Consider the following 8,201-nt stretch of genomic DNA (forward strand, 5'->3'; position numbering starts at 1 on the left):
ATATGCATGTCTTTTGTCTGTTAAAAATCAAGGTCAGGATTTCCGCTCTTACATGCTGTGTCGTCTTCAGTCCGAACACTTGTTTGAGGCACCTCTCCAAGCTACTCATCATGTGCCAGCCACTTCACTTCGGGTAACTACTGCAGTTAGGAAACAACCGTTCCATTTACAATTATAATATGAAGAGAAATAACTTACCAATTCGCCACGCAGTCTTAGTGTGAGAGAAAAGAGTTAAATGTCCGGGCATAAAAACCTTTGACGGCTTACACAGCGAGCGAAGAATTTAATAGGTAATCGAAACTTCAAACACAAACTGAAATCACTGTTAAACTAGCTGACAAGTTTTTCATTATTGCGAGGGATCGCAAATTTGGTCCACGGAATATGTAAATAACGGTATTTAACCAAGCTTTTTCACGATTAACGCTATAAAGAAAATACGACTGTACATCTGGATTATCACCGGCCACGCCACTGATAATTCATTCAATAACATTTCTGGTACCGTTATTGTAGTATGTTACTTCTGAAAACTAACGCATATTGTGTACAGGTGAAGTGGTACATAAACCGAAGGCAATGAGTTGTCCGTGGAACTTTGAGAAGTCGCCCAGATACAGTTTTAGATCCGTTACAGTTTCCCTTGTACACGAATGCTGCCCTGATTGGCTAACTTCTACATCTACACAGATACTCCGCAAGCCACCGTAAGGTGTGTGGCGGAGGGTACTTGAAGCGCTAATTGTCATTTCCCCTCCTGTTCACTCGCAAATAGAGTGAGGGAAAGAGGATATCCGTGCGCCTCCGTATGAGCCCTAATTTCTCCTGGCTTACCTTCGTGGTCCTTACGCGCGATGTATGCTGGCGGGGGCAGAATCTTTGGCAGTCAGCTTCAAAAGCCGGTTCTCTAAATCTTCTTAATAGTATTTCCCGAGAAGAACGCCGCCTTCCCACCTGAAATTCCCATTTCAGTTCCCGAAGCATCTCCGCAACACTTGCATGCTGTCCGAGCCTACCGCTAACAAATCTAGCAGCCCTCCTCTGAACTGAGCTTCGACGTCTTCCATCACTCCGACCTGGTACGGATTCCAAAGACTCGACCACTACCCAACAATAGGTCTCACCGGCGTCCTATACGAGGTCTCCTTTACAGGTGCGACCATTTCCCTTCCCTACAACAGTTTTCAATGACAAATCGGTAACGGCGCAACGTATGGAATTTTTTCTTGACAATTATTTCCCCGTACACTCCAACCTGCAACACCCTTACAAGCTTTTCAGACTGTTTCTGATCACCCTGTATATCAGTGTGGTAGCAGACAAAAATCGTATCCAGGCATAAAATGCTTTCGCTTCATATGCGAAAAAATTTCTCCAGCTTCACCACTTTTTTTTTTAAATGTGTGTCACTAGAATTGAAAAAGATAACTTAGTCTGTCCTCTGTTATCTTCACTTCTCTGTTGTATTAAACGCGGCATTAGCTGTGAAAGATCTCGACAGTTACAGCTAAAACGGCTCTACATCTACGCCTAAATCTATACTCTGCAAACCACCGTGAGGCGAATGGCAGAGGGTGCGTACCATTGTGCCAGTTATTAGGGTTTCTTCCTATTCCATTCACATATGGAGCGCGGGAAGAATGATTGAATACATCTATACGCGCAGTAATTATTCTAACCTTATTCTCATGATCCCTGTGTATGGGGTTGTAGTGTATTCCTAGAGTAATCACTTAAAGCCAATTCCTAAAACTTTGTTAATAGACTTCCTCGGGATAGTTTACGTCTATCTTCACGAGTTTTTCAGTTCTGTTCCATCAGTATTTCTGTGACACCCTCCCACCAAGTACACAAACCTATAACCATTCTCGCTCAATATCCCCTGTTAGTCCTATTTGGTACGTGTCCCACACACATAAGCAATATTCTAGGATGGGTCGCACGAGTGATTTTCTTGCAATCTCCTTGGTAGACTGATTGCACTTCCCCAGTATTCTACAAATAAACCGTGTAACATTAGATTCTTTGACCTGTATGTGGCAAATACACTTCGTTAACTGGATGAAACCGAACACGCAGTTTAAGTGTAGTTATACGCTGTCTTGCTCAAGTGGCCCTAGCCCGATGTCAGATGCCTATCACCTCATTAAGCCTGCTGTAGTAGATAAGCTACATCCGATGTACCGTCCGTACTTGCAGATTTTTTTTTTAAAAAAAAAAAAGGTTTCCTACGCTTTCTCCACTGGAGCCTCTGAAACCGGCAGTAAACGTAAGGCCTACCACCTTGTTACAATTATACAGAAACTGAACCGATTTCAGTTATCATCACAGTAAATTCGTCATAATAATAGAAGAGAGGACTTACTTTCCTCAGTACCCAGCACCGTATCAAGCATCACCTCATATTTATTTTTCTCTCTATTTTCACTTTCAGCCATTCATCCAATCTATCAGTTAATTTCTCGTCCCGTCGCTTGTATTCTCGAATCTCTTTTTCTCTCCGGTTTATTCTACTCTCCCGGAAGTCCGCTGCTACATCACGTAATTGCCCCTAATCCCATTTTATTAGCCCAAACAGCTATTACCTCGTCCACTGGCACTATCATTGTATTAGCACTACTAGTATTAGCATTGTAACGGAGGCGCCCCAGCACGAGATGGTTCGAAATCTACAAGAACTTCTAATCGCCGTATTTGACTGCCACCGAAAGGAACGACAGACTGCGGCACAAAATTCCTGATCAGCTTAATAAGTGCCAACATCCTGGCCTTAAACGTTATAATCTGCGTCTCAACAAGTTAATGTAAGCAACAATGATCATACACCCATTTTATGACGACACTGTGCCGACCTGCCCACTCTGTTACCATTTCTTTTAAAAACTGTAACGATTTCTCATGTAGTGTGGCTTGGTTTGTTAACTCAATCAAATAATGCTAAAGAATACACAATACCCACACTTAGGACTTTGCATGCTCACGATGGGTCCACCGGCATTTCCTCCTCACATTGGGCCGTTTACCCATCGTGAACGTTAATACACCTGAGGGCCTTACTGGTATGCAATAGAGGAACTGCTGCGCGGGGGCTTTAATTGGAGCTAGAAGTAGGAGGCTACTTACCGGAAAAAGGTTTACTCTTCCATTTCCAAATCTAAATAATCATATTCTCCGTGAATTCCTATCAAGTTTATGTCAGAGGGTACTTTCTACTGTGCCATATATTAAGGTTTCTTACCACAGCTGAAGTATGGAGAGAAAAACGACTTTTACGTCTCCGAGCGAACTCTCTGCCTAATCTTGTCAGCACTATCTCCACGGCACAGATACGCAATTGGCTGCAGAATATTCGCGGTTTCTGCTCTGAGAGATGATTTTTGAAATTTTTAAATCACATTGTCGCGAGAAGGACTTGGATTCGAACACGGATTCTTGCGGTTCGCGAGCATTATCCACGAAGGGCAAGTTTCTTGATTCCAGTTCATGATCCAGCACGCAGCTTTAATTGGGCAGCAAGTTTCCAAACAGCGCACACTCTTCTACAGATTGAAAGATTCATTCCGGATGCTTGTTATTATTCCCACAACCATTCTTTGTTTAAGCATGTTCCCTGTCAGTCCGACCTGATACGAGCCACATATACTTCAGGAATATTCAAGCATCGGCCCTGCAATAGTCTGATGTAGCCGCTTTCAAAGACAAACTACAGGTTCCCAGTATTCTACCGCTTAATCGTACCCTGTCATGTGCCTAACTGCCACTATGCCTATATGGTCGTTCCTTTCCATACCTCTACACATTTTTATTCTCAAAATATTTGTACAGTATTACATAGCTGACTCGGACTGTGATTCATTAACCTTTAGTCAAAAGATACCACGCTCTTACGATTCGTGCACAACTTTTCATTTCTCTACATTAAGAGATAGTTCCCCGTCTTTCCAACAGACATATTTTATCCAAAGCCAACTTATCTTACTGCAATTTTGGTAATTTCCAAGAATGATTGCCCATCGAAGTTGCGGTGTCCAAACAATACATATTGAACATGCGATCGTAAATCGATCATGTGACCCTGGTGGCGGGCGTTGTGATCAATTATTTGTGATTGTCATTTTTATCTGTTTTCCGTCGTTCCCTTAGTTGCTCTACATCATATGCCTCCGCGAATTATTTGTGAGTTGCTAGGGAATCCCAGGCGATTTATGTCATTAGTGAGTGGGATGTCTGGTGTTCTTGATGTTCCTTCGGCGGATTCTCTCACATAGAAAAATCTAATTCCATGTTTATCCAGCGCAGAAAATTGTTTGACTTTTTGTCGCAAATATAGAGCACCACCGGACGAGGAAAGAATATACTATGTAGACTGTGGTGGTGCGAAGTGTGTAGAACTTCGTAAGAGCAGTTTCGATGCTGAAATATCGTTTACAATTTCATTGCGGACAGTGCGGAAAACGAACAAGTACCAGGAAGAATACATGGTTGGACTCTTCCAAATTATCCATCCAGACCACCGTAATGGACTTTCACATGATGACAACACCGACGACGTGTAAGGTAAGTCGTCTACTTTGCAAATACAAGTATTTTTGTAACGCTCTTCTAATGTCGTTGCTGTAGCGACCACCGTAAACATACTCATAACGCCCGCCACCGGGGATGCATGATCCATTTATGATCACACGTTCGATATATATCGTTTGGATCCCAAGACTTCGATAGGCAATCACTTTAGGAAATTACCGTAATTTTTACCAGATATAATTTCCTTACAGATAGCTGCATCACCTGAGAAAATGCCTAATACTGCAATTAATACAAATCGCTAAATCATTACTGTAAAACATGGACAGTAGCAGTACTATTAGAATCCCCTGTGGCACATTACCCGATACAGCTTCAGCGTCCTGCCTGTCACAAAATTTTTGATTCAGTCGCAATTTCAAACGCTGTACGCACCCACGGCAACAAAAACATAAGTCATGGCATCCACACATCAAAGTACACACGTGACAATGTGAAGATGATTGTAGATGAACGCTACGTCAACGCTTCAGAACAATCTACGAAAATCAATGAAAATGTCCAGTTACGTTACAATCGAACTTATAACTACAAGGCGCACACGGAATCAATCTCAAATACTAACTTTTTACCGCAGTGCATGTACTTTTCGCTGCCTACAAAACACCGATACCACACGACTTGATTAAGACACCACCTTCTCCCTCTTTCTCTGTTACGTGGAGAAACGCTGGACATACTTTCAAGTATTAAAGGAGGTACAACAGTACCGCGCTCCATCAAAGTCAAGGTCATTACAAGGACGGGAAAGGAAATACGGGTTTGATGTTCCGTCGACAACGAGGTAATTACAGATGGAGCATATCATGCCTAGGGCAAGGATGGGACACAAAATCAGCCGTCTCCATTTCAAGGAACCATCCTAACATTCACCTTAACAATTAACAGAAACCGCGGAAAATCTAAACCAAGATGACCAGCTTGGGTTGAATTCCCGCTCGGTAACTTTATTTCTGACATGAGCACAAGCTCTTGAGACACCCAACTGGCCGCGTCCTTTGGCATCATAGAAAGTTATCGTCCTCTTAAGAAAACATATTTCTGAAGGGAAAAAAAGTATAGTGACCACGCATAGTTGAGATTACAAGGATATTCAATGAAACGAATTAACGGTACTTGAAGTATATGTTCGCAAGTGTTTAGCCGGGATGATACCACTTTTGTGTAAAAATTTGTTATCAACGTCGCTGGAAACCAATGACTTGTCCGCAAACACGCCGGGGACCCCACCGAAATATAGTGGTTTCCATTGCGAACAAGCGTTGGCTGTGTCAAAAAGTGTGACTACCCAAATCACAAAAAACAGTTCACGGCCCTTGACAGTGAATTTTCTGGTTTGGAGTCTCAGGTTCATTACGAAATGTTTCCTGCTTTTGGCTAAAGTGATCTGAGGCAACGGCGTGGTAGTTCAATTATGGTTGCTAGAGAAGAACCATGCTGCTTCTCCGAGTACAAGCCCAGTTCTTACCCACTGAGCCACTTCGCTTCGTATTCTAACCATGTTGCCGGCAATATGTGCCAAATGTCAATGCAAGGAGACAAATTTACAACTCATGTATTACCCACATACATTCATCGCCGTAAGGACGAGAGGGCGGCGGTTAAATGTGGAAGGAACTTATTCCAAATAAAACTTATATGTAAAATCACAGTATCATACTCGACGCAGTAAAATTGTTTCCTGTTGATGAAAAGTGACGACATAGCTCCAACTAATTTTTCGCACCTTAGCAGAACCCTAAAAGTATTATGGTATGGTAGTCTGGTGCAAAATAATTCGTCACTCAAGAATCCAATCTAAAGTAGTTCTGTCCCAACAGTCCTGCCAACGTGTTATCACACCGCCGTAACAAGAAGCAAAAGCCGTCGTTGCGACAATGTAGGTAAGTAAAAGCTATTGCGAAGTTATTCCTTATTTACGCGAAAATTCGTTGCTAAGCGTCTTCTGTCACTTCAGTTACAGGCCAAAACATTAAAAAATAAGAATTGGGCCTATCTCTTTTAATGATAGAGAAATTAGTACTGCCGATTATTGAGCAAAAAGTACGAGTAGTATTTTGTTATTCAACACCTAAATCTTAAAATATAAATAGTCGGGTAATAGCGATGCTGAAAGACCACACTAAAAATCCGGACCCCCCCCCCCTAATGCACGATATAACTAGTAAGATATATAAACCAGTACACTCAGAATGATATTTCCTTCGCAATTAAATGTTCACAAGTTTTCCTGGTAAAACATTATCAATGGACGTTTATCGTGTATGTGTCTCTCCTTCAGTGATGGTCAACAATGGAGAATGTCGGAAATATCGGTAATGTCGAAATCGCTACATAAACGAACAAAAAATCCTGAAATATGGGCATGAAGTTTGTGGAGGAAAGGAAATACTGAAACGTGATAACCGCAGCACTCTTCACAATGTTATTCAAGGCTGCTGAAGAAGCACATTTTCAGTTCTGGCAGATTAAAACTGTGCCGGACCGAGACTCGTGAGCGAGTTCGAGTCGCGGTCCGCCACATAGTTTTATTCGGTCAGTAAGTTTCATACCAGCGCACACTCCACAGCAGAGTGAGAATTTCATTTGAGATAATTAACAATTCAATCATAATACTTTGAAGGCATTCGCCATCCAAAATGCCTGGAGTAATTTTAATTGCAAAAAACTGGAAAGTTATTACAATGTACAAACCGGTACTGCCTGGAACTAAAGACGCCAACTTCTGTAGCACTAAATTACAATAAAGCATACAAGTGTTTAATACCCGATTCCACTTTCCGGCTTGCACTGATACACTCATATTCACAGATGCTTTACTCGAAAAATCGAAATCAATGGAAACATACCTGGGAGTGTGAGCCTAGAAAGTGAAAATTAGTCTTTACTTCAAATTTTATATAATATGTGACGAAAGATTTAGAGTACTGCTTTCACATTTGATCACTCAACGATTTTGAATAAAGGAAATCAACAATGGCCTAAACACATTGCTAAAAAGAAAAAAAAGAAGACTTGAATTTCAGCCACGCCCCCCTACAAGGTATTGACAGAAAGGCCAAAGATACAACATATTCTAGAAAACGACAGCTTTAGGTGAAAATTTTGCAACAGCCTTCAATTAAAATGTTTTCCTGCAGGTTTATATCAAACTAAAACTTTAGCGAAAATTCTACTCTTGGTCACTGTAGGCCACATTTACTGATCTCATGTAAACTGAATACCTTATTGTAATTGTATTCCAGTTGTTTGTTAAATTTCAAATTGACATCGCAGGAAAAGCATAACAGTATGCTAATATACCATTATGTTGCCTCATTTGTGCCAAGTGTTGATGCTCACTGAAATACTTAGGAAACGTGTAATCGTAACGATTTTCCATACATGAAACAAAAAAATGTAAATATGCCTTTAGTGATTCACAAGGTACAAAATAATAGAAATGGCATACAGTTACAAACTCGTATTACTTACCGAACGTAAAGTTTCTCAGCGAGGTACCCTGGTTGAAGCTGCTGTGAGCACGGCAAGGGCAAAGAGGACGAATCGGACGCCCTTTTGGCAGAGGCAGGAACTATTTACTTCCTGTAATATGCTAAGTCTCTGGTAGGTGG

The 8,201-nt window shown here is 41.4% G+C and overlaps 1 protein-coding gene across 2 annotated transcripts in view; it reads right to left on the reverse strand.

Annotated features, from left to right (window-relative positions):
- The window catches only part of LOC126418728 (fructose-bisphosphate aldolase), a 140,232-nt gene extending 132,034 nt beyond the window's left edge, over positions 1 to 8,198 (reverse strand). Inside the window, exon 1 of one of the 2 annotated variants that reach the window (XM_050085633.1) lies at positions 8,062 to 8,198. The gene's annotated coding sequence lies outside the window, so the exon portion shown is untranslated. The remainder of the gene's footprint in view (positions 1 to 8,061) is intronic. The other variant, XM_050085637.1, reaches the window with a different exon arrangement.
- Positions 8,199 to 8,201: the final 3 nt, after the last annotated feature.

Source organism: Schistocerca serialis, chromosome 9 (assembly GCF_023864345.2).
Source record: "Schistocerca serialis cubense isolate TAMUIC-IGC-003099 chromosome 9, iqSchSeri2.2, whole genome shotgun sequence".
NCBI classification, from domain to species: Eukaryota; Metazoa; Arthropoda; class Insecta; order Orthoptera; family Acrididae; genus Schistocerca; species Schistocerca serialis.